At 35.0% G+C, this 24644-nt stretch overlaps 1 protein-coding gene across 1 annotated transcript in view; it reads left to right on the top strand.

Moving 5' to 3' along the window:
• Positions 1-8701: 8701 nt before the first annotated feature.
• The window catches only part of LOC105385088 (connectin), a 59777-nt gene continuing 43834 nt past the window's right edge, over positions 8702-24644 (top strand). Inside the window, exon 1 of the mRNA XM_048627162.1 lies at positions 8702-8833. The gene's annotated coding sequence lies outside the window, so the exon portion shown is untranslated. The remainder of the gene's footprint in view (positions 8834-24644) is intronic.

Raw genomic sequence — 24644 nt, 5'->3', positions numbered from 1 at the left:
ATTACAAAGTAGTAAGTGGAAAAATATATACTTAGTGATTCTTTAAATAGCCATCACCTTTATTTATCCCCTAGACGAGGGTTACATTACCTTGAATGTCGTAAATTATTTACTTGCTTGCTTTCTTAGAAATTTGTAAGTCTTATTTATTAATAAGCTTTTTAATTGTTTTACCTTGTGACGGGTGGTAGGTACGAGTATCAAGATGTTATGTTTTAATTTATTGTTCTGCCTGAAATTATTTTTATTTACCAAAAAATACATAGAGGTTGCTTTACGCCGATTATTATTTATTGACTAGGGTTAACCGTCTAAAATTAGTAAACTTCATCATTCTATTAAAGTATTCTAAGATGACCAAACTAATAAGAGTCAGGATGTCAAATAACCATTCTACAACTACAACTATACCGCTAAAAGTTCTCGCTGAGAGTGAATAAACGCTATTCTATAGTAACTTAAGCACTTCAATGACACCGTACTACAGGCTTTCTATAAATTAAGCACCTTAATTACACCGTTTTACAGGCTCTCCGTTTTACTCTCAAAATTGTGGGCCTCTTTCGTGGTTGTAAGTTAAAGGAATCTATAACGCTCTTCTGCAGTTTTGGACTTTTATACAAATTATATATTATGGAGTTTTTTTACGCTACAGTGCTAGTTGGGCACTCAATGATAAAGCTATAACACCATACAGCTGTTAAAATAAAATAATTATGAAATTATTTGTGTATATTTTACTCACTTTGGCCCCTAGGGGGATTATTCCCAATAAAATTTATTAGTCTACTATGGTGAGGGTGAATTAATTAATTAAATTAATAGAAGTTTTTTCCTGCTTCCTTCGTTTTACCTTAAAGGTTATCTCGTGGGAGTTTCACGATACAAAGTAATCTATGATGCTACCAATTTAACGCAGTATTTTATTTAGAAAAAAATATAACCTTTCTATAGATCCAGCATCCAATGCAGGATCTTGTCCTTATCAGAAGCACCACAGTTTACGTTACATGTTATTATTATGTTTGATTTTGATTACTCACTAAAAGGGATGCTTCATCGTAAGTAGCCGTTGACAAAAACTCTATCTATAGTTTTAGGTTGTTTAATAATTTCAAAACCCTAAAGGCCTAAAACCTTCCTTCATTGGAAGGAGACCCGTGCCCCTGCAGTGGGGACGTAATGGGTCGTGATGATGAATAATTTCAAAAAGCCAAATAATGTACACAATTCTGCTTCTTCTTCAGCCTATGTCTACCCACTGCTGGGTATCGGCCTCCTCCGTCCCACGGTCCTATGCCACACTCATCCAGTTATGTAGCTTCAGCCACTTTCTCAATGTCACATAAATACGTTGCATAAACACTATTAGCATGGATAAAATAACTTAAAGCAAACCCACGGACATAAGCGGGTTAGATATACGTGTTTAATAGCTGTAACTTTTAGCGAAACGTTGCGTTGTGAATGTGAAGAATTACTTTAATGGCCATGTTATGGACTTGCTATGTTAAGACTGTTAAGCTAGGATGAAGATAACATACAGTGGAGTCACTAATCCTTGTCAGAGTAGGCAGTAAATTGCTACACATACGTTTTACAGGTGTTTTAGGTTCTTTTGACTATAATAAAAAACATAATTTGAAGAGTACATAGTATTCTTATTTATTCGTATGTCTAATTTTAGTTTTTAATCAAAATAAATAACGTAAGCAATTTTTATTCATAATTATATATAATGTCTTGTAAATTAAAAATGTATGTATGTTAATTATTAGAAGAATCTAGACTGTTTAAATTTTAAATACATGATTTAAAAGTATTACTTTGAAACGTGGCACGTGGAGATCCATAGTCTCTGCCTACCCCCTCTGGGAGACGGGCGTGAGCATATGTATATGTATGTATTTCGAAAGCTTCCCTTTTCAAGCTATATTTTTGGAACCCTTATATACCTACCTACATAAAGAGTCACGTTTCAGCAAACATAAATTATTACTTTCAACCCAGTCTCAAGACTAACGTAGTCTCAACAAAGTACTTCGGAACGCCGCCGGGTAATATTAGGCGAGAGAAAAAAAACTCAAGTCAGCGGGAAAAAAGAAAAACTTATTTGCGGCAAAGGTTTACAACTAAAAAGGATGCCAACCTCTTTGTTGCTGAGAGCACTCCATCAGGTGGGGGTTGAACCGACGAATTTTTGATTATTCTGAGCTCCGGAATGATCTTGCAAAATGCATGATTTTGAGTGCCGGCTTTACACCTGAAATAGGGATTGGAGTCTGCTATGAAATTGCAGTCTAATGGAGCATCGATATTTGTTTTCAACTTTTAAACCAAAACAAAGGGTTAACGAGATCCCTTTTTATACAAGCTAGCACAATGAAACTCCCTACTCGAAAATTGTTTAATAACACTATATTGCGCATACGACAGAGTAAATACAGATTGTTGCAAAAAGGGTATACTAAGAAAAACTAATTAAAATTTTCAGAGCATAGTATTTATAGGAGTTTAATTCAGATCATCAGTTTACTTCCAATACCACTTTTGTAACCTACTGTATAGGAGAGAATTGAGCTGACATTCTGTTGATCTGTTTTAGCGTAGTGTTGGAAGATGTTGCAAAATGCATGACTTCAAAAGCTGGCTTTAAGGCTTAGAGTGGCCTCCCGTTTGTTGGACGCATAGGCTTATAAATGCACGTGCACAAGTTTTACGTATGCCATTCGAAATTTTAGAACGTTAATTGTTAATTTGGCCGCATGGTTGTAAACTCGAAAAACTGCACACCTAAAAGATCGAAGAACACAAAAACAATAACGAAGCCTATCATACATACTAGAACTTCATTTAGGTATATTTTGATTAACCTTTAATTGCGCAAAATGGTGGTAATATCCCATATCGTTTTGAACTTGACCCCATTTAGTTAAGGAAGAAACCCAATGATTTTTTAAGGTGTTATTCCATATTAAGGGTTAATATGACAAAATAAAAAAAGTCTTAAGAAAATAGAGATTATATTTAGTGCTAAAATTGCAACGGTCCTTTCAGTTACTCAGCTGAATCCACTTCGGTGTTAGAATAGGCAGTCTATTTTAGACAACAAAGCAATGCAATGCACATTTCTCTCTGGGCACTCTACATGTCTGACTTTCCACGCTTATAAGCATAAATCATACTAGATTTTGCCACACAATTTAATATACCTTAGCTTAAATAAAAATAGAGAGGAAACGTTAGAATTTATAAGTCTTTCAACTAAAGCTTGGGCATTTGCATTGCTTATTAAACTATTGTTATGTTTTCTTAGACATGTTTCATGAAAATCGGTTCAGACGTTCAAAGATTGTGTCTTTTATTATTAAATGTCTAAGGTTTTAACGTTTTGGTTAGGTTTATATATTCGTGCAATAATTATTATATATTATGTACTTTTATTTTATGCATGTCAGTGACAAACACTAGAGGTAAACATAGTTTTTTTACTTAATTCCAACGTAAAACTACCACATACATTTTCCACCTAAACTAAAAAAAAACAAACACGTAAGTACCTACAAAGCTCATCCATCCTCATTGAGGTATGTACATCTAATCAATTATCCCACAGTGCGACCAGAAAAATAGACAGAGATGGTAATAGAAAGCCCTCTAAAGTGAGAAAGGAATAAATAATAAGCCAGTTCTCTAACTTGAAAGTGAAATGAAGACGGATCAAAGTCGTAATCAAATTTAGCAATTAGAGTCTATTGGTCTTATTCTAAGGGCAAAAAAGTTTTATTGTCATTTTCACGTGTAAACGAATCTAGTACAATATACTTTAATAATAAATAAATATATTATGAAGGTATGGACATTAATCACACACAACTCACACGTCACAAACACAAACCATACACACATTAGAAACTTTGACCACTAAGCTAATATTTTGTCCTAAATCAATTATCTCCCGGCCTGGATTGAACCCGACGCAAGAGCGAGTAATTTAGTGTAAAACTACAAGTACTATCATCTACACTTTAATAAATAAATACCTACATACTAGGAACAATGTAAAATAGGCGGCCTTATTTCTAAGAGCAATATCTACTAGACAGTCTTACATTTATGTTTTACTAGCTGTTCCCGCGCGCTTCGCTTCGCCTTAAAAAGTTTTCCCGTGGGAATTCCGGGATAAAAAGTAGCCTATGTTTTTTCCCAGGGTCTAGACCGTATGTATATCAAATTTCATTCAAATCCGTTCAGTAGTTTTGGCGTGAAAGAGTAACAGACAGACAGACAGACAGACAGACAGACAGACACAGTTACTTTCGCATTTATAATATTAGTAAGGATTGACAAACAAATTACAACTATATGTCCTATCTTCTTTAGTGAGGTGGGTCAAAACCAGCTTGGGTATTGGACATGGGTTTTAAATCTATCACAAAGAGAGAACCAAACGCGAAAGAGTCTTAGTCTTAATTGGTTTTTCATGTCGGTCGCTCTTTTAGGGTTCTCAAGTAAATGCTTTTAAAACCAAATGTTCCAGTATATGTATACGAAATACATATTTCCATTTCCAAAACAAACAAAAAAAATCCTACTACTAAAAGCCATAGTCAATACAGTCATCATCATTTCAAGCATTATCTGCTGATCAGTATCTTCCAAGGTGCATTACTTAAAGGTAACAGTCTTACTGATGTCCTCAGCTATTCAAAATAATGTACCCATTATGAATAAACTTATGGGTACATCGAGTAGATCCAACGATTGTCACTGAAAGCCTTAGAAGAAGGCTGATATTGCCGGCAGGATGCCCTGGTTTAAAAGCAAATTATACATTTTAATTTTCACGGGTGCCAATATGTGACGAAACTTCCCAAATGCAGCTTGATTGCTATATCGTATAGCGATTGAAACAATACCAGCCATCACACGACAATGTAATTGCAGTGCCTACAGCACCATTTTAAATTCACAATAAATGTAGCTCGATGTTTTTATTTTTATTATCCTTCATTTTAAAACATGATTATCTCAAGGAAATTCTTCTTTTCTGAGTTGGGATTGTCGTTAATTAATTGAAAGATATCTCATTATTTATCTGGCTCAGTGTTTCAAATGAAAACATAATTGTAAGAGAGTACATATAGATTGTGTACTTGCATCTTACAAATATTAAAATGGCATTCGTATTTCCCATAGATGTAGTATATACTAAACCTCAATTTCATAGAACGTACTGTAAGTTAAAAACAAGGTTAAAACTGACTTTGAAACACACGAGTTTCGACTCTTTACGTCACTGAAAAAGTTGAAATTCGTATAATACAACGTCAATTTAAAACCTATTGTAAAGGGTCAAAAAGCTCTATTTTTGGGTTTGTTTATGTCCCTTAATCATGTCATACTACATATAGATATTCCCATGGAAGTACTCGTAATAAGTATGTTGATTACTTCCATGGATATTCCTCGCCTGCTCTACTCAAAACAATTAATAAATTGGTAACTTATAATAAATAATATTTATGAAATCTTATTTATTTATTCTTCTAGGTCAAATAGTTGAACATAACATTAAACTAAATAACCTACTTAAACTCTCATTATCAGTGCTCGGGGCGGTAATAAGTCGCCGGTATTTGCAATAAGCGACGTGACAATGGGGATTTATTGAGCAATCTTTGAGAAAAATGTTAGAAGCGTTTGCGCTTAGATGCAGCGCACAGACGGTTTCTGTCCAGGCACCCTTGACGTCATAATTTGCAAAGATATTTTTTATTGGTTTAGAGCGGTGGTGGCGTAATGGATAAGGCCTCGTCCACTCAATCGAGGGGCCGTGGGTTCAAATCCTGGCCAGTACCAATGAATTCTTTTAATTGTGTTTTCTATTAAGGAGTTTAAGTACAATAATACCACGTGCTCTTAAGGGGACGGAAAACATCGTGATGAAACCTGCGCATCTAGATTCTAGATGTGTATCCTTAGTGCATTGTACTTATTCCAAAAACGGCGATATGGTTCGCAACCTATCACGTGAGTACAAATGTGCAGCAAAAAGTAGGTGGCTTGTGAGCCACCTTCGGGGATTACAGTCGTGAGTGCATATGTATTTTTTATTGGACATAGATATCTCACAAGGAGCATCAAAAACCTCTATCAGCGTACCTCTACCTCGGTCATTGGTCCAGCATACTACGCTTGTTGGCTCATTCATCGACTCTTTGTAAACATGTTTACCGTTAGTTTAGTACGGGCTATATTTAGAGATGCAGATTTGCTAATATAAATTTATTTAATACATTTTCCTCAAAAGATTTTATAAACGACTTTGGGTTTTCTAGGAATTTGTATTTATTAAATATGCTTTTGATGTGTGTTAAGTATAAGATGTTACTAAGAACTTTATCTAATAAGGAAATTGATGTAACCTATAAATAATATTCAATAAGGTAAAAGCTACTTCTGGGTTAAGACCAGAATGAAAGTTAATAATTTTGTTTAGTAAATAGCCGTTATAAGACGCAATGAAAGAAAAACGCCTACCCATATTGAATCTTCCAATAATTTAGAAACACCCCTTAAAAACTGAGATTTCATAGTCAATAATTACTTACTTACTTACTTACTCCGCTGGCTCAGCGACCCGAAGTAGATCTTGGCCTCCGACATTAAAGTGCGCCAATCTTCGCGCTATTCTGTGCGTAAGAAACCAAATCTTTGTCAACCTTCTAGTCAATAATTACCACTTCAAATCAAAATTAGTAAAAAACAAAACGAGATTCATACGATTTTCTCAAATTTAAAAGTTATTTCCCGGCACTAAACATTGGTTTCCCATGTTTCAAATTTTGTGTGAAGACTATTCAATACATGTATTCACGTCTATGGTCTCAACTACGTACAATGTATCTCAAATCCGCTAAATTGACCATAACAGACGTAGAGAATGACGTGGGCATTACGTATACAACTGTATTACCTCCCACTGCTGTGTTTAGCATAAAGGTGCAAATTGGCAGTCGGAGACGAGAGGTTGTTGTAGACGACCGACATGTCCCAACGACACTGCTGGTCACTATGAAAATAACATGACTACATTGCCTGTAAAAAAAACGAATTTAAAAAATAATATAGTGACTCAAAATATTGACCGACTTTTGTTTGTAGTGTAATCGTAGCATCCGTAGCATTTTCGTAGCGTCCTTAGCAAATTCGTAGCGTCCGTAGCATACTTGTAGCGTCTGTAGCATATTCGTAGCGTCCGTAGCATACTTGTAGCGTCTGTAGCATATTCGTAGCGTCCGTAGCTTATTTGTAGTTTCCAAAGCATATTGGTAGCGTCCGTAGCATATTCGTAGCGTCTGTAGCGTATTCGTAGCGTCCGTAGCGTATTTGTAGCATTCGTAGCATATTTGTAGCAACTTGTTGAAACTTAAATTTGTATCAAGAAAAAACTTTGCTGCGTCAGATTATAGTAATAGAACTATATTTGGGTACCTACCTACCTACGTTGACATAATGTTTGCAGTGAATCATTCAATTGGCTTTATAATTTATTTTTTGACAAAAACATCCAGACTGTGATAAAAATAATTTATTGTTATTTTACAACACTTTCAAAAACATAATAGGTATTACGTTCTCACAAATTAATCTTATATATACTATAGGTGATATATATTATGTATATTAGATTTGAGCAATATGAAATATTATATCGTGAATATGATAAGAAAAAATCTATCCTTTCGGATTTTCTAAGAAGCTCCTTTCAACCTTAATGTAAGCTCACAATGTTATATTAAATATATGTGAAACGTATACACGTTACTTTTTTTCGCAGCCATCTTGCTTTCCGGCTCATAAAATAATAATATATGCCCTTATTGATGCTGCTCACGTATTCCCGTTATATTTATGTCTCCTTTGCTGTCAGTTTGATATTTAGTGAGATAATTCTTAAATTAGATACCTATACAGGAGGAAGATTTAAATATTTAATACATTTCTTAAATACTTTTTTTTTTTTTTTAGAATAGAATAAATCTTTATTCAAAGAAAACAACTTATGCTATTACATACATCCCACAAAACCAAATGTTAATATGGTTTGACTGTGGGTAAGGAGTCGCACTACATAATATTTTTAACTATAATTATTAAATCCACAACGATATTACATGTCAATAATAACATGGTGGTAAAATAAAAATACATTTTTAAAGTATGTAGGTAATTTTGTCGTCGATTCTTCTTCTACAGGTATATTTATTAGTACTCAGAGGAGTTAAAATTAAAAGAAGAATCATATGAACAAAACAGTTTTCCGCTATCTACGTTGCCTTCATGAATAATAATAGAAAACTCTATTCAATTACGCAGTTCAAACACAGAATAACAACGGAATTAATACAAATCGCGTTTCAGTAACAAAAATTGCAACGCTTTCAAATTGAATCACAAAACAATAGAAAAAGTCGCGACCACCGCAACTGCACTCCGCTACTATCGAACGCACGCAAAAAATTAGCGACAAATTCAAAAGCAACAAAACTAAACAATACCGGCAAACGACCGGCCATCGCGGCTTCAATAACGGATTTGACAGGCAAAGGTCGGGCCAAATCTGTCATGTTTTTATTCAAAATAATAATTGGCAAGGAATAGCGGGGCAGTGCCTCCGAGACTGCGCACAGCCCAGTTTCACTCGGACCGGGGCGAAGTGCGGTCGTGTGTTCGCCCGGTTTCATGAGAAAAGCCGCGCGAATTTTTTTGTTCCCTCCCACCGTCTGTAATTAAAGTGCTGTGACTGTTATGTGACTTTGATCATCCGGTGAGTAGAGTGATTTATTGATTTCGAAATTGGAATGTGACGGTTTTTGACGTTTGTTATTTTTTTGTTATATTGGAATTTTCTTTTCTGTGTTTTTTTTGTTCTTATTGCTGACTTGGTCGGTTACTTTATTACTATTGTGATTCTACATCGTAGTTTTAGTTATGGTTATAAGTTTTACGTAATACTTTTGGATTAGGGTATAATATGTGTATGTATGTACTGTGGTGGGTAAATAAATTTATTTCAATTAAGGCAGAGCTTTCGGCGAGTAATTCAACTTCAATTATCGTTAACATTTATTTACTTAGCTCTTGCCCTAACAAGGTTCAAGTGTTTTACGGGATTACTTAGGAGGATAATGGAAACGAGAATCAGGACAGAAAGTAATTTAAAATGTTTCTATTCGTACTTGTTGTATAAAATCCTAACTAATATTATAAATGCGAAAGTAACTGTGTCTGTCTGTCTGTCTGTCTGTCTGTCTGTCTGTTACTCTTTCACGCCAAAACTACTGAACGGATTTGAATGAAATTTGGTATACATACGGTCTAGACACTGGGAAAGAACATAGGCTACTTTTTATCCCGGAATTCCCACGGGAAAACTTTTTAAGGCGAAGCGAAGCGCGCGGGAACAGCTAGTAATGAATAAGCTTAAGTTTTGTACATTTTTAGTACACGAAAATGCTTTTTATGAGAGGCAAAAGGCTTGAACGGCAAAAATGTATTGGATCGGACCGCACCAAAATATGTAGGTAAGTAAGTAGTAGGTTAGCAATTAATACCATTTATTATGATAAATTGATAGCACTATAATAAAATTAGTAACACTATAATAACATCGTCACAATAATAACTTTAATGACTTTACCTTACTTGTAGGCACTGTTTCTCATTTGAAAAACCTACCTAAGTACACCCTTACCAATAAGTGAAACATTAAGTCCTACTCGATGAAAATAAAAAGAACACATAATTATCACAACCCATATCACGTCCCAACTCCTGGGGCACGGGTCTCCTTCCTTGAAGGAAGGGTTTAGGGCTAGTCCACCACGCTGGCCTAGTGTGGGTTGGTAGACTTCAACACAAGCAAGCTTGTCCTGAAAGAAATGTCGGCTAAGTGGTCAACCCGATTGCTAGATGTCTGTCGAGCTGTCCTAAGGCTAGACTAGGTTTTACGACTGCTACTGGAAACAGCAACCGGGACCCACAGCTTAAAACTGCCGCCTAAAGCACGGAAGGGGCCAGAAAACAACCTCTTGAAATCGGTCACCCATCCAATGAGTGACCGTGCCATGTGTTGTTTAACATCGATGATCAGTTACGATCACTGAAGCTAGCTCGACTTCGGCCAATTCACTCCAAATATAGGTATTTAATAAAAATAGTTAAAACCATAAGCCCAAACATATTTTACCTCGTGCCTCGCGGGAAACCTTGCGAACAGAGATGCGAGCACAGGATTTGATACTATTTTCGAAACTACACTAAGGGGCACTTTTACCAAACGCTAAACGTATTTAAAAGATAAAGATAAAATACTCTTTATTGCACACAAACAGAAACAGTTTCACAAACATAGAAAAGAATAATGATACATCAAAGTTTAAATACATTTTGTACTAACTGACAGACTATGACAGGCTACTAAATACGTTTAGCGTTTTGTGAAATTCCACTTAACATGGAAAAAACAAATGCCACTTTTGGAACTAACAAAGAAGAATGGCGAAACCTGACCCGCTTTGCAAAAGTTAGCAGCCACTCACCAAACCTATTTTAAGTTATTGATAAAAATGTCTTTTATCAGGGAAAAATATTTTAAAAAATCTAAACCATGGGGTTCTTGAGATATTAGGGTTCAAAAGTAAATTAATTAAATATATTTTTTTCGTTAAATAAGATTTTGCTGAATGGTACACGCACAAATAAGTTTTATAATCTAAATCAAGGGATTCCCAATTCATAGCGGATCACAAAATGTATTACATGATTTTATTTATGCAAATAATATCATAATTATTTTTGCACATTTCACACTCAGAAACCTATTTTTATAAAGAGACCAATTTCAAAAATTATTTCATTCTATTCAAGTTCCCGTTATCCCGAAGTAACATATAAAATACTTTTTAGCCAGGAATTCCCACGGAAACACTTTTTAATCAATTTTTAGCTCGAGGGTAACATCTAGTACAGTAGAAAGACTTGATCGTTCAGCACCTATATCTTCGTTCTCCCATGTCTCATAATAATAAAATTAATACCAGTATATGCTGTAGTCACGGACTACACATCAGTGTATGTTTCATCAATGGCCGCTCTGGGTCATGGCGCCATAGAGAAATGGCCATTCTCCTTTGCCTGACATTTTACGATACGCAACGTAAACGGAGGTTTCGAATCCTGTGCTCGCGGCACTGACTACATTTAAATAAAATTATATGCATGTTTTTTTTTTTACTTTTATTATTTTATTCTGACAATTGAACTACATTTTCACTCCAATGCTTCCTCTGAATTGTATATATATAAAGTAACATTGCCAAGTTATTGCAAAGAAATTCTTTATAAACCTTTCTTTTGAAATTGAATTGACATAAATTTCATTCTATGCCTTCATGATTTACATAAACGATGTTTTAGCTATAATTAAAACTGACATATTGACGTATGGTGTATTCAATCAGGTGAGATTCCGACTATTTAGGTACTGACTTTTAAATAGTTCCGTAGGATCAGTACCTAACATCATGAATCTCATCATTTTAATATTCCATAAAAACACACGCATACAAACAAAAAATAAACGTCATTTTAAATTCCAACCATAATAGGTGTCTAAATCGAAATTCCTACCTACAGAATTGCTAACACTATTATGCTAATAGGTATGAATTATTTTCCTCACTATAACTTCACATCAGTAACTTCAGCAGAGCAACTAAACTGAAGCAATAGTGCGAGTATTAAATAAACATAGCTTGTTATTTTGTAAGTAAATAAGCAAGATAGCTGGCTTTACCCCCGCGGTTGAGGCAACGCTCCCGTTTCATAGAATTACCATCGCAAAGGATATTTATAAAAGCCCGTTGTCTTTTAAAATATACATTACGAAGCCTAGTAATAACTAAGAAACTACAGAAAAGGGGAGAGTAGAGTATTGTGTGAAAATACTTTGAAGAATGTTAGTATTTAAGTTCATGGCTCGTGGCGGTCTTACTGCAAAACTAGACACACATAAAACAAACTTAATACCTACTATCGCTGTTAAATTCCCAATGCATAACAGTGAATTTCTGTTACTGCTGCAGTTAGAGTAGAAGCTAATAAAATTCCTATGTAATAAACAGACACCTTTTCAAATCCCATACAATGTTTGCTTTAATGCTGTAATATTAAAGTCATCTATATTTTTTTATAAAACCATCAATTACTCTATAATCCTTTAAGTTAATCCTTCATTAGCGCCTCCTCATGTACCCACTGGAGGCTGCTCCGCTAGCTCCAACTTCAGGCTTAACTTGTAAATTAGTGAAGGTAACAAGTTACTCACATAAGATTAGTTGTTCTCTTGCATATTATTCGTGGGAGGGAATCATTGTTCTGAAAACTAAGGGAGACGGTTAAATCTTCAACAAGTTGAGACTGTTCAAAATTTACAATTATTATGCATGCAAAATGTGTTGTGTAATATGCTCACGAGTGTAATCCCCGATGGAGTAGTGGGAGTACGTTTATATTCACGAGATACACACACACACACACACACACACACACACACACACACACACACACACACACACACACACACACGCACTCACGCCTTGTACTAATGTACTCCCTTGCGGGGTAGGCAGAGGTGCATTGCTGCACCCACTTTTCGCCAGAGTGTATGTTAGTCCCAATGTAATAGGGGGCGGGCCTATTGCCATTTTACGGGCACATCCAAGACCCGAGAACAAATATCTGTGTTTAAACAAATATCTGCCCCAGCCGGGAATCGAACCCGGGACCATCGGCTCAGTAGTCAGGGTCACTAACCACTACGCCATTCGGTCGTCAGAGATAGGTATGCCTAACTTGTTTGTGAGCCAGGTCGCCGGTTTCATACATAATTATAACTACGTTGTAATTTCAGGACCATTGAAATTAATTATGTTTTATCTTGTTTCTCTCTGGATCAGGTTCATATATATTATTATGTAATATACCAGTGCAATAAACAAAAATTCCAATAAAATAACCCTTCTTCGAGTAATATTTGACAGATACAAGAGAAAATATACGTCCTAAAACGTCCAATCTATTGCTTGTCCGTAGCGCATGTGCGGAAATGAAGCGACTGTAGGTCGCGGTGGTAGCAATTTTAGATCATTGTGCTCTTGTCATGTAGGAGCTTCCTACTCCCGATATATTTTATTAGAAACTCTACCTTTAATTTATCGGCCTAAAATTATTTTAATAATATTTTACCTAAAGGTGGAAACTTGTTAGACCTATGTTATCTTTAGTTTTTTATTATATTTACTTTTTAGGTTCTCCTACAAAAAAGGTCTAAAACAAATAGGCTTCATAAATAGCATAATATAAAATTGACTGACTATTTAATAACTCATCTTATAATATTATTACAAAATATAAAATATTCCCAAAACCATTATATTTATGTACGACTACAAATAATTTTACAAGAAACATAACCAATCACGATGACAACAAAAGTTTTAGTCAGCTGACAAAAGGGTTTCACTCAAATCATAGGTTTTCCTTTTTTCTTTGGCACGTCGCGTCTGGGACTCAAAAGTTAGTGAGCCGAGTGCCAAACAGAGCGTTCCTTTTTCAAAACTGTAGTTTTTCTTTTAATTGTGTTGGCAACTGACACTGGCTGACGTGACTAAGCAATTTTATTTTTTTTTATAGTGCAAGTTGCAGAAAAAAACTGGTTTGACCTGCTTAGGAAAAATGAGGTTGGGTTAGGTTAGGTTAGGTTGGCTCCTACGGTAGACAGCATTGCTATGTGTCGATGATAATACCTAAATAGCTGAACCTGAATAACTCATAAAAGCTAACGAACGACAATACATATAGGTATAGGATGTTAAACATATACAAAAGTCATTAAGACATTACTATAGTTTTATAATGATCGTCAATTTGCAAGAAAAGAGCGTGTTAGTCACAAACATGCACACAAATATGAAACAAGCGCCATTGTTCATCACACGGCTCTGATTCCATAAATCGAAACTTTACAACGGATATACCAGCGTGAGCCGCGCTGCGCTAGTTTCCAACTAAAGTGTGTGGACAGCAGTAGCTTACCTAGCGGGAGGAAGCAGCAAATAGAATATTATCATAATATACTAGCGCCACGTACGTGGCAAGCAGTAGGGTTACTCTATTCTGACGAAAACGAACGAACGAGAGCTGTCGTGCAAGCGGCACGTTTAATACAACGATATAGAGCCGTGGCTCGTGCAGCAGCGCTCTGAAATATAGTTTTCGTAATATAGAATGACCTCCCAGGGGTGTAAAGTGAGGACTCAGAGACGACTCGCCAACTTAATGGGGAATTTATGTAGTGCTTGTAAAAGTGCCCTTGTAGAAGTAATTTTCGTTATTACAAGCGTGCAATAAGCATGAAGTAATGAGGTCGAAATGAGCGATGAGTTCTGTAGTTTCTGTCACTGATTCAGGCATTCAGCCTGACAAAACGTGACATTTTCATATTAAATTTTATGAGATTTATCTATAAGCATACGATTCACTAACTCACGTACCTAATTAGTCAGTTATCAACTATAATCAACAAACAATTTGATAGTTACCAACTGACTTCTTGTCTGAACATGAAGCATTTGAAGCAGACCAAAGGCCTGCAGCCAGATTTACACGATCTCAGTATTACGAAATTGATTTATCAAAGACAAGAAAGTAGGTATAATATTTTGGATGTAATGCGTTTTATATCGCAGTGGTGCATTGTTCTTTGTAAGGGTTAAATTGTAAATAGGTACATAGTGTACAATGTTACGGCTATAGTACATGTATTGACTGACTCAGTGCAGATAAATCATAAGCTCTCGAGTCTGTGCTTCGGCACGATCCAAGACATAGTTACACCAACATTGTACTACATAAAGTTACATTTTCAACATTTACTATTTTGTAGGAAGTAACTTTTGAAGTAGAGTAGTTGTACATAATATATGACAGTTTTAAATACAACCTAAGTAACACAACGAAATAATAGAATATAACTTTAAAAACGAACTAAAAAAATATACTACTTACAAACTAGAAGCAATGTGTAATAAGCGCCCTTATCGCAAAGAGCAATCTCTTACAGGCAACCTATGTAGGTAAAAACTAAACAAAGAAATAATATGTATACCTAGTTACAATATTTACTGTAATGCTGCGTTCTAGATGACATTGTGTTTTGTGAAAAACGGCGACACGGTTTGCAACCTATCACTTAAGCACAAATTGAATGTACGGTGGCCTGCGCCTAAAACATATATATATACAGGCGGAGTTTTTAAAATAGCGATCCCTGATGATGAAGGGACCAGCTACCTACATCTGTTATAAATCCGGGGACGTGTTGTGTGTGATATGTGTAGCAGTGGTGTTTATGAGGATGTGCTTGAGCAGCATGTGAGCTTGAGATCGCTATTTTAAAAACTCCGCCTGTATACTTTTAGGCGCAGGCCACCGTACAACCAAAATCGCTTAGACTATACTATACGTTATACTTAATATATTTTGCAAACACCATTCATTGCAAATGCTCGTTGGCTACTACGAGTATATTACAAGATCGTTCGAAACGGCCCATATTGTATCCAAAAGCAACGGCCGACAGACTTATGTAGAGACCCAACGAACAATATTGTGTGACCAAAAGCTATTAGATCAACAATTTCTAAGAAACTTGGAGGCATTAAGTTATTGCATCGATAAAACTGTACAGTTGACACCCTTATCTCGTATGATTTAGGGGTGAAATTGCGCAGCAACTTATACAAGACTGTTAGTTGCCAAGTTGGCTCTATTGATACTGTTTTGAATAATTGCCGAACAAATATAAAGTTTGTAGTGTTTTATTAGAGGTAAGCTATGAAGGTGTATAGTTTCCTTATCAATCTATGCCAATTTGTAAATATTCTACTTAACTTGTTTTCCACAGACACTATAGCAGGACTACTGGGCCTCGAGTGCGAGTTTTTTCACCTATCGATAAGTGAAATAGAAACGCAAATTTGTATGGCGCAGTAGACACGCCACCTAGCGGTAAGTAGCTGTACTAGCTCCGCGCCATACAAACCTGTAAGATGACAATATTTCATGGATGAATGTGATGTCAATAATAAAATAATGTTATAATAAAAAACATAAAATGTATGAAAATACTGTACCAAATACCTACCTCTACAATAGAGGAGTATGTTATTGGAAATCCAATTCACTGTAAATATATTAATAGTAATTGAATTTGTTTGTTTCAATTGAGTGTACAGGAGGACTTAATGGAATTATCCCGAGTATTGAAAGACGTGCCTGTAACATCATGGAAATACTCGTTTATAAATACGAGTTATACAGTTAACGGGAATTTTGTTTTCACTGATGTTTACAGTTTATAGGTTAATGTTATAACCTTATCGAAAAAATATTGAAAATAGTATGTTTATATTAATAAAAATATTCTATATGTAGGTACGCGATACAATTGATACTACCTATGTTTATTCGTTTCAAACTAAATGTTACATTGTTTTTAGGTATAAATGATCTTAGTCAAGTCAACTTTAACCGCCAGTTTCATGACTCTATATCTCGTATCTCTATTTTTATGTCTCAATATCGTTTGAAAGTAACTAGAAAGAAAGTAAGAAATGTAAAATCTATCATTTTCGATCGTGGTATAGAAATGCGAAAAATCAACAAAACATCCTTAAGTTACCTACACGTTTTCGGAAACTCCTTGTACAATATACAAAATTGGCGCTTTCGATGTACAGTCACATACAGACTCTATGTACTCATATATACTTTGTACGTATCGGTGTACGTCTGACAATACTGTCTCATTTCCTAAATCCCGGTACATTCTGTACGTCTGTCGAGTTTCAAGCTCTTTTACAATACACTCAGGAAGTACCAAGTTCGTGCGACGGTCGAATGCAACTACTTGTATTGTGTTTTAACACTATTATACTAATGCGGTTTTTAAGGTACCGTAATTCTTTGTTTGTAAAAATATACCTACTTTAATGAATTATGTAGATAATAATATACAGGGTGTTGCAAAAAGGGTATACTTAGCCGAAACCTACATGTGCAGCATGGTATATCTAAGCCTGAAACTGAAATCAGAATTTGAAAATTCGCGAAAAAAAATTATCATTTTCCATAGAGACTGTGGTCACGTGACTTTTTACTATGGATTTTTTTTTTCGCGAATTTCCAAATTCTGATTTCAGTTTTGGGCTTAGATATACCATGCTGCACATGCAGGTTTCGGCTTAGTATACCAATTTTGCAACACCCTGTATATTATAAGACACGTATATATTTTTTGCGATATTAGAATTGGTCCCCTAGTAAATACCCGATTAGGTACATGTCCCATACCTAAGAGACTCCAAAACTAAATTACTTGCTTTAAAATGTATTGCTGTAATTTTAAAGAGCGATTTATTCCCGTGAGAGTGTCTTTTAACGTCACGACATTAGTGGAAAGCAGAAATGTCCCTTAAAAGATTTTTTAACTTCATCACTAAATAGATTTGATTTTTGTACACAAAGTAATTTGGAGCGTAGGGGATTTTTATGGAAGAAAGCGCTTCACGATTTTTGATGTCAGCAGAAATAACAAGAAGCGTTGGAACCTGGCTGGCCATTCGGAATTTGAAATTTAAATGTAACGGATTTGCTAGCACTCGTCGCGGCACTAGCATACTGTTTGACCCTGATAACCCTTAGTTTTTATTTGAAAGGAATATCTGTTAAGGAAATGTAAGTGATTGTTTATAAGTTTAGAAATGGCAGATACCTAAAACTGAAATAGGCTATTATAGAAAAAATACTACTCCAACCTACAATTATTATTAATATTGTAACGAGGGTGAGTTCAAATTAATGCATCCATGGTACTTATTTCTAAGAATCCTGACCAAATTATTTCTTTATCACGAGCAAGATAAACAATATGCATAGATGACCTAATTTCATTAAATTAAAATCGCTTGCAATTTACACGAGTATAATAAATTATCATCTGTCAATTACTAGACAGGTTAAAGTCCTAAAGAGATTGCATTACCTCCGCTTCGGTATTGTTGCTAAGATGTTTTGACAAACTTGCAAAATTCAATTGTATACAGCCTCGAAGCTTGACTCACTAAAAAGGTTATTCTAGCTACAGGAAAACCAACTGATGGAAACAGTCTGTTAAAATAACGAGACAGAGACGAGGTTAGCATAGCAGCACTACGAATACAGTTGTCACAAAGCTAAAATGACCCCGCTCGTTCCGATTTGGTTATACCTGCCCTGAGCTGCAGTGTTTGTTCTGTTCTAACTAACTACTCAATTGTTGGTACAACCAAACATTCAAGATGGATATGATTAAATAATGTGCAGGTACATAGAAGGAATTACGTTTAATATTTTTTCTCTTTTTACCATGTATACAAACTTCGGTATATAGTCGGTAACATTTATACAGCAGCTCTGCTCGTCATTATTTAAAGAAATGGTACATTATAACCAGTACAGAATACACTATATTATTAATACCTGCACCTGGCTCTCTTGAGTGGAACCTTTGTGCATATCCCCAAGGTCTAAACTACCTTTTTAGCTTGGACCATTTCCCACCACGCTGGTCCACTGCGGGTTGGTGGGTTCACATATCTAGATGTGCTAAATATAAATATGCAGGTTTTCTCACGATGTTTTCCTTCACCGTAAGAACGATTGGTATACATTGTACTTAAATTCAAAGAACTCATTGGTACATGTCAGCGCCGGGATTCGAACCCGCATCTCTTGCGTGAGAAGCGGCCGCTTACCCATCTGAGCTACCACCGCTCCATATTAATACAAATTATCAAGCATAATACAATGTAACTCAAACCTATGTACCTAACAAGAAAAATATAATAACAATTTATGGTGCTTACTTTATACTTACTTGCAGTCTGTTACCTTTAATATTAAAAAGAACGATGAATGCTATCCCACATAATTTTTCATCCGAAAAATCTCGTAAAAAATGTACCGCGTTCCGGAATCAGTCATTTCCCGTCAATTCTCGTTACGTCTATCTGATCACATGAACATAAATCACGGTTTTACTACAACATGTGGGTAATGGGACGGCAATATTACTATTGACAGACCATTTTGTTTCAACATGAACTAGCTGAAATGCTTACATTCGAAGAGATTGCATTTTGGCGAGCTTTTGTTTAGAATTATTGTTGTATTTTGGCATTGAACTCGTGGATATATTGGATAAGTACAGTGCCGAACCGTATTATCAATGGATTTTCTATGGTATTATAATGGGATAATAAAAAGAACACTTATAATAATGTAGCATTATAGCTCAATCAAAAATAACATGGCAAGATCCCTGTAACTAATTCTGCACATCAACATCATACCTCTACAATCCTAGAGACTGCCAATGCAGCTCCGTTTCTGCTGGCTCTTTTTTCATTCGCTTTAGAGCAACTCCTCAATACTTCGTTTGAGCTTCAAATGATCCACGGGAGGTGGTAAATTGATTACCGACTTGTATGAACTTCTTGCTTCTGTGTCCGTACTCCCGAAGTCTGCTCTTCAATATCAATAGATTTATGTACAAATGAATACTTGGTTTTAAACCTGACTGTAGTAGAGAAGAGCTGTAGTTTTGACGAGTGTCTGTTAGTCTGTAGCCACATATTTTTGTATGTAGCTCAGAAATGGAATGTACATTTTATTTTGACATGACCGGGTATCACAGTCTTTAGTCGGCAAATTATATTAGTCACCACCCTAAATAAAACAGCATCCAAATGAAAACACAATGCGCTTCGGTGATTAAAAATGTATCAACGTATTTATTTTATCATCACACTAGGTACAAAACATTATACTGTATTACATTGTAAAATACAAGTATTCTCAAGACAGACTGTAGACTAAATAATTAAATTGCCTCTCGACATTCCAATATCCAATACTCTAGTTCGATTTCTACTTCGTTAATATGTAACGACGCGATACGACGCTACGTAATGCGATCAATTATTCTATGAGCACGTGTCATTTATCGCACACTGATTAAAGTTCAGATCTGACAAACAGTAAATAGATCATGGGGAACTGCATACGTTTTTATAATAAATTATCAAATGAAGCAATAAACCTTACTGAGCAAAAATTTAAGAATTATGTTAAAGCTACATTATGTAGTAAAGCTTACTATAGTATAAATGATTATTTAAACGACAAAAACGCGTGGTCTTGTCCACCTCAGCTAAGGCTATTGAAAAAATGAAATGGATATAGGTACTTAAGTAAAATTGTAGGTACTAGATATAAGTAAAAATTGTAATAGATTATAAGGAAAAAGTTGAAAAGATGCTCGAGGAGTTTCTTTCGCCATTTCTTTCCTTCTCAATGACGGGGCCTTTGTGAAATGGTGGTAGATGACTATCGACAAATAATTGTAAAATTTTACGTCGATTAAACCATTTGAATTTGAATTTGAATTTGAATAGGTAGAGATGAGATAGTGACAAAAGGTAACAAATGCACAGGCCAGGCAACCTTGTTATGTCGCATCTGGTGGCATATGATTAGCATTCATAACTTTGGCTGCTTCTACTTGATTAATCATAAAAGGCTAAAAGCTAGCGCATAAATTACACATATTTTACGATATTCCCGTGACTATTTCGCCCGTACTTATAAAGGACCGGGGCAGGTCGAACCCAGTAAAACAAACAGTCATGCAAATAAGCTAGGCAGGGCTGGCGCAGGTCTAATATAGCGATAAATTGAACGTGTGGCGAAATGTGCTAGCCGAGTAAGTTTATGTATTTAGGTTAAATTTAATTGTTAGGTAATGAGTTTTGAGGCCGTAATGGCGCAATGTTTTAGATAGGTGCTATGCCTTAGCTTTGTACCCTGCGTTGTATTGATAATTCGGAGTAAATTTGGAAACAGGGCTACGACCCTCTAATTACGAACTAGCAACATACATACCTAATAATTTATGCTCACGACTGTAATCCCCTAAAGAGTAGTCCGAGAGTCAGAGGTGACTAGCAAGCAAGCTATCTGCAGTTCGATGTACTTAAACCATAGTTGGTACTGATAAGAGAAAATGATAGATTTTAGCTAAGAATAGGTAATCGCTGACAACCCTACAGTCCAAGGGGTAAAGCGAATGCGGTTTCACACATCACGTCGAGAAAGCACGAGAGCAGACGGTCTTGCGGCTACTGTAATCTCTTGAATACGATTTTACCTTCATTTTGTTATTCAAGGAAGATGCATCTGACTGGTGATCGAATTTTTTTGATAACACGATCATATTTATGACCATCATTATCATCTACTGCTTTAGACATATGGCTTTCAACAAAAAAAAAAAAAAATTAGACTATTCAACCACACCGTATCTCATTGTAGACTAGATATTTTTTTTATATGTAAGTAAGTATTTCAAAATTAAATTAAATTATTTAAAATATGGCCACCATACTAAACTATATGTATGTAACATATTAAATTTATCACATAGTAACAAAATTCGACTTTGACGACTAGATACAAAGTAGTCAAACCACAATAAACTTTAGAATGACTACCTTACCTACTACCCAGATAGTACGAGAGATTTGAGATAACCATAAAAATGTCTAAATGTATTAGCGAAATCTGTTCTCTTATTTGTATTGCCGAAGTTACTCAGCAATTCCCTGAATTTTTGGCTACCCAGCGAATTTGTAGCTCTTGCTACAATTTCGTCGTTAAAACGTAGGAGGTAAAGTTGAAAATAGGTTGAAGGTTCTTGCTAGTAGGTATTAGTTGCTGCTAGTAGGAACTGCCCACCCGCTTAGAGAAATTTGTTACGTTAAAGTGTTATTACTTATTACTTTTGTTTATTATGTTATGTTGCTATGTTTTTGCTATAGTAGGTTATGTTTTTGACGTTTGTTATTTGTAAAAAATCGAGTTTTGATTCAATTTCAAATACAGAAAAATTATGTATTTGAATAGTTGACGGACACTTTTGGACCAAGTACGCATGCACCTCAAAAACGTTGACCCTGAACTGTCCTGCTTATGAGATTTCAGGAGGTAATTCATCATAATCTTGACGCTTAATTTTTTCCCCGCAACCTTCAACAATCATCGACGCAAGGTTGGAATTTCTATAACTTCTCACCTCGCACTTTTGATCCGCCGGCCAATGCGTCTTGCTGTAATATTTCAAATAAGTTTAGAACTCTGAACATATTCTTGTGGTATATTTTTTTTATTAAAATCAAAATTAAATCACATCAGAAATTAGGAAATTTGTAAAAGTAACTTATAGGTACATGCTTACACTCACTAAACAAATATCTGCTAGTGCCGGGATTTGAACCTGAGACCCTGGGCACTGATGTCGGCGTTGTAACCACCTAGACCGCCTGGTAGGACATAATACAATATTTCTACCACTCAAATCTTTATTTTGCACTACATTTCATGTCTAACTAAGCGACATTTCCCGTGCTCCCCTCGGGAGTCCTAATTGTGATTTGAACAAATAGTCTTCGTCGGGAGCCATCTGCCAAAACACAAAATAATTAACTAAAATGCCAGATGTCTTCGCTATACCAGCCTCTGCTTTATGAGTGTTGTCCCGGCTTGACTTATTATTAGGTTTTGACTTATTTTTCAAGAAAGCTTTCATTTACCTTTCATTAAAGAGTGTTCTTTTTACTTTCTCAAGAACGTTAATGAATATTTTTTTAAAACCTTTTTGACTAGAATTTGTTAACGACATAATAATTATATTCTTCATGATAGGATCTGGGTTACAGCATGTACCTACAGACTATATTCGTAGATATTGAATTTTCCTAAAACTACCTAATTATACAACACTAATAGCAGAACATGAAGGAGACTGATTATTGTCTTGTATCAATGATGACCGGATGGCATATTGATAAGTGACTCTGGCTGTTGTGTAGAGGGGCCTGGGTTCAATCCCTGGCCTTAATATTTGTTTAGTATCAAATAAATAATGATCTCGCGAATTGGGTTAAAACAAAATGTGTCCAAAAGACCTGCCAAGCGTGGAATTTGTGGCTCTATTCTATTCTCTGTGGGGGTGTAGGTGCCTGCACCTGTCTGTCTGGAATATTCTCGGGTGTGTATGTTTGTGAATTAATAATAATCACAGGCCGAAGTTACGATGGTTAACATGCATTTTCATTAAATAAAAATATTGAATAAAACAATCATTGTATTTTCAGTTAACAAACTACGAGTAGTTTCTCCGGGAAATTTAATCATTCTGTGTGTAGTTGACATTTTTGACGTTACTTAATAGAAATTTACAAATTATGGAGAATTATGGATTGTATTTTAAACTGAGCTTTGTTATTTTATTTTCAGTATATACTGTTTTCCGGGATAACAACAAAAGTTATAAGTACTTTATTGTAATATGTGAAAAGTTTCATTTTTATACAATAATTACCATGTCAACAATATTTTTCATAATTGAAATGAAAGCATTATTTTTATCTATACGGTGGTAAAATTCTAAAAAGAGTAGCATAGTTGGTATGAAAATACAATAATTAAAACCAGTTAAGTATATCTATTGGGTCATAATGATTTCTGTAATATTTTACTACACGTAATAATAATAATAATATTAAGTACTATTATTTTTATTTAATGCATTGAAAAACCATTTATATTGGAAATTCTAATAATGCGATGCACAGCATGCGTAAAAAGCAAGTGTGGAATAATATACGCCCGAAGATAAAATACCAGTAAATATACGAGTATGAAGAAATTTAATACTCAGATAGAAACCAGCACTTATGGAAATTACGTAACTTTCTATATTTTTAGATCTTTCTGGTCTGAATTATGGACGATCAAAACGAAAAAAAGACAGTAAAATACAAGGAGAGGCATCTACTTTTTTACGTTTCTTTTCCCAAAAACTGTAAATTTTAAGGCTCTTTAACAGCTTTCTACGAAAAACGGCTTCGAAAAAGAAAGGAAAATCGTTGTTGAAACCTTTCGTTTTGATGACATTGACTTGGATGAATCCGTAATTCATGAAAAAACCAGCTTCAGGGCATAAGTTTTCTCATTTATTTTCAACTGCTTAGAAATGTCAATAAAAGTCCTTGCCGCACCCGATTCAATTTCGTTTGCCAAACACAATCGAATCGATTTGATTTAAGATTGATTTATGAAGGCGTTTTTAACGGTTTCCCTGTGGAAATGTTTTGATTCATTGCATAATTTTTCATTATCCGGTGAAGTATCAAGTAAATTTATTATGTTTGTCATTAGATAAGTTAATTATCATTTCAGTCGCTCAGTTCAGTTAGCTACTCTTGTGTAGGTTGTAATCGTTATATTATTATGTTTGTTTTATCGAGTTTATCTGTATCGCCAATTTGGATCAGCTTCTCATCTTAAATCTACGTCAATCCAGGGTGGATCAATCCACCCTTTCTATAATAAATTCGCGAGTCACCCGCTTTTCG

The sequence above is a fragment of the Plutella xylostella genome, chromosome 18 (genome assembly GCF_932276165.1).
Source record: "Plutella xylostella chromosome 18, ilPluXylo3.1, whole genome shotgun sequence".
In the NCBI taxonomy this organism is placed as follows: domain Eukaryota; kingdom Metazoa; phylum Arthropoda; class Insecta; order Lepidoptera; family Plutellidae; genus Plutella; species Plutella xylostella.
The sequence above is the reverse complement of the archived record's forward strand: the minus strand, read 5'-3'. Positions and strand labels throughout refer to the sequence as shown.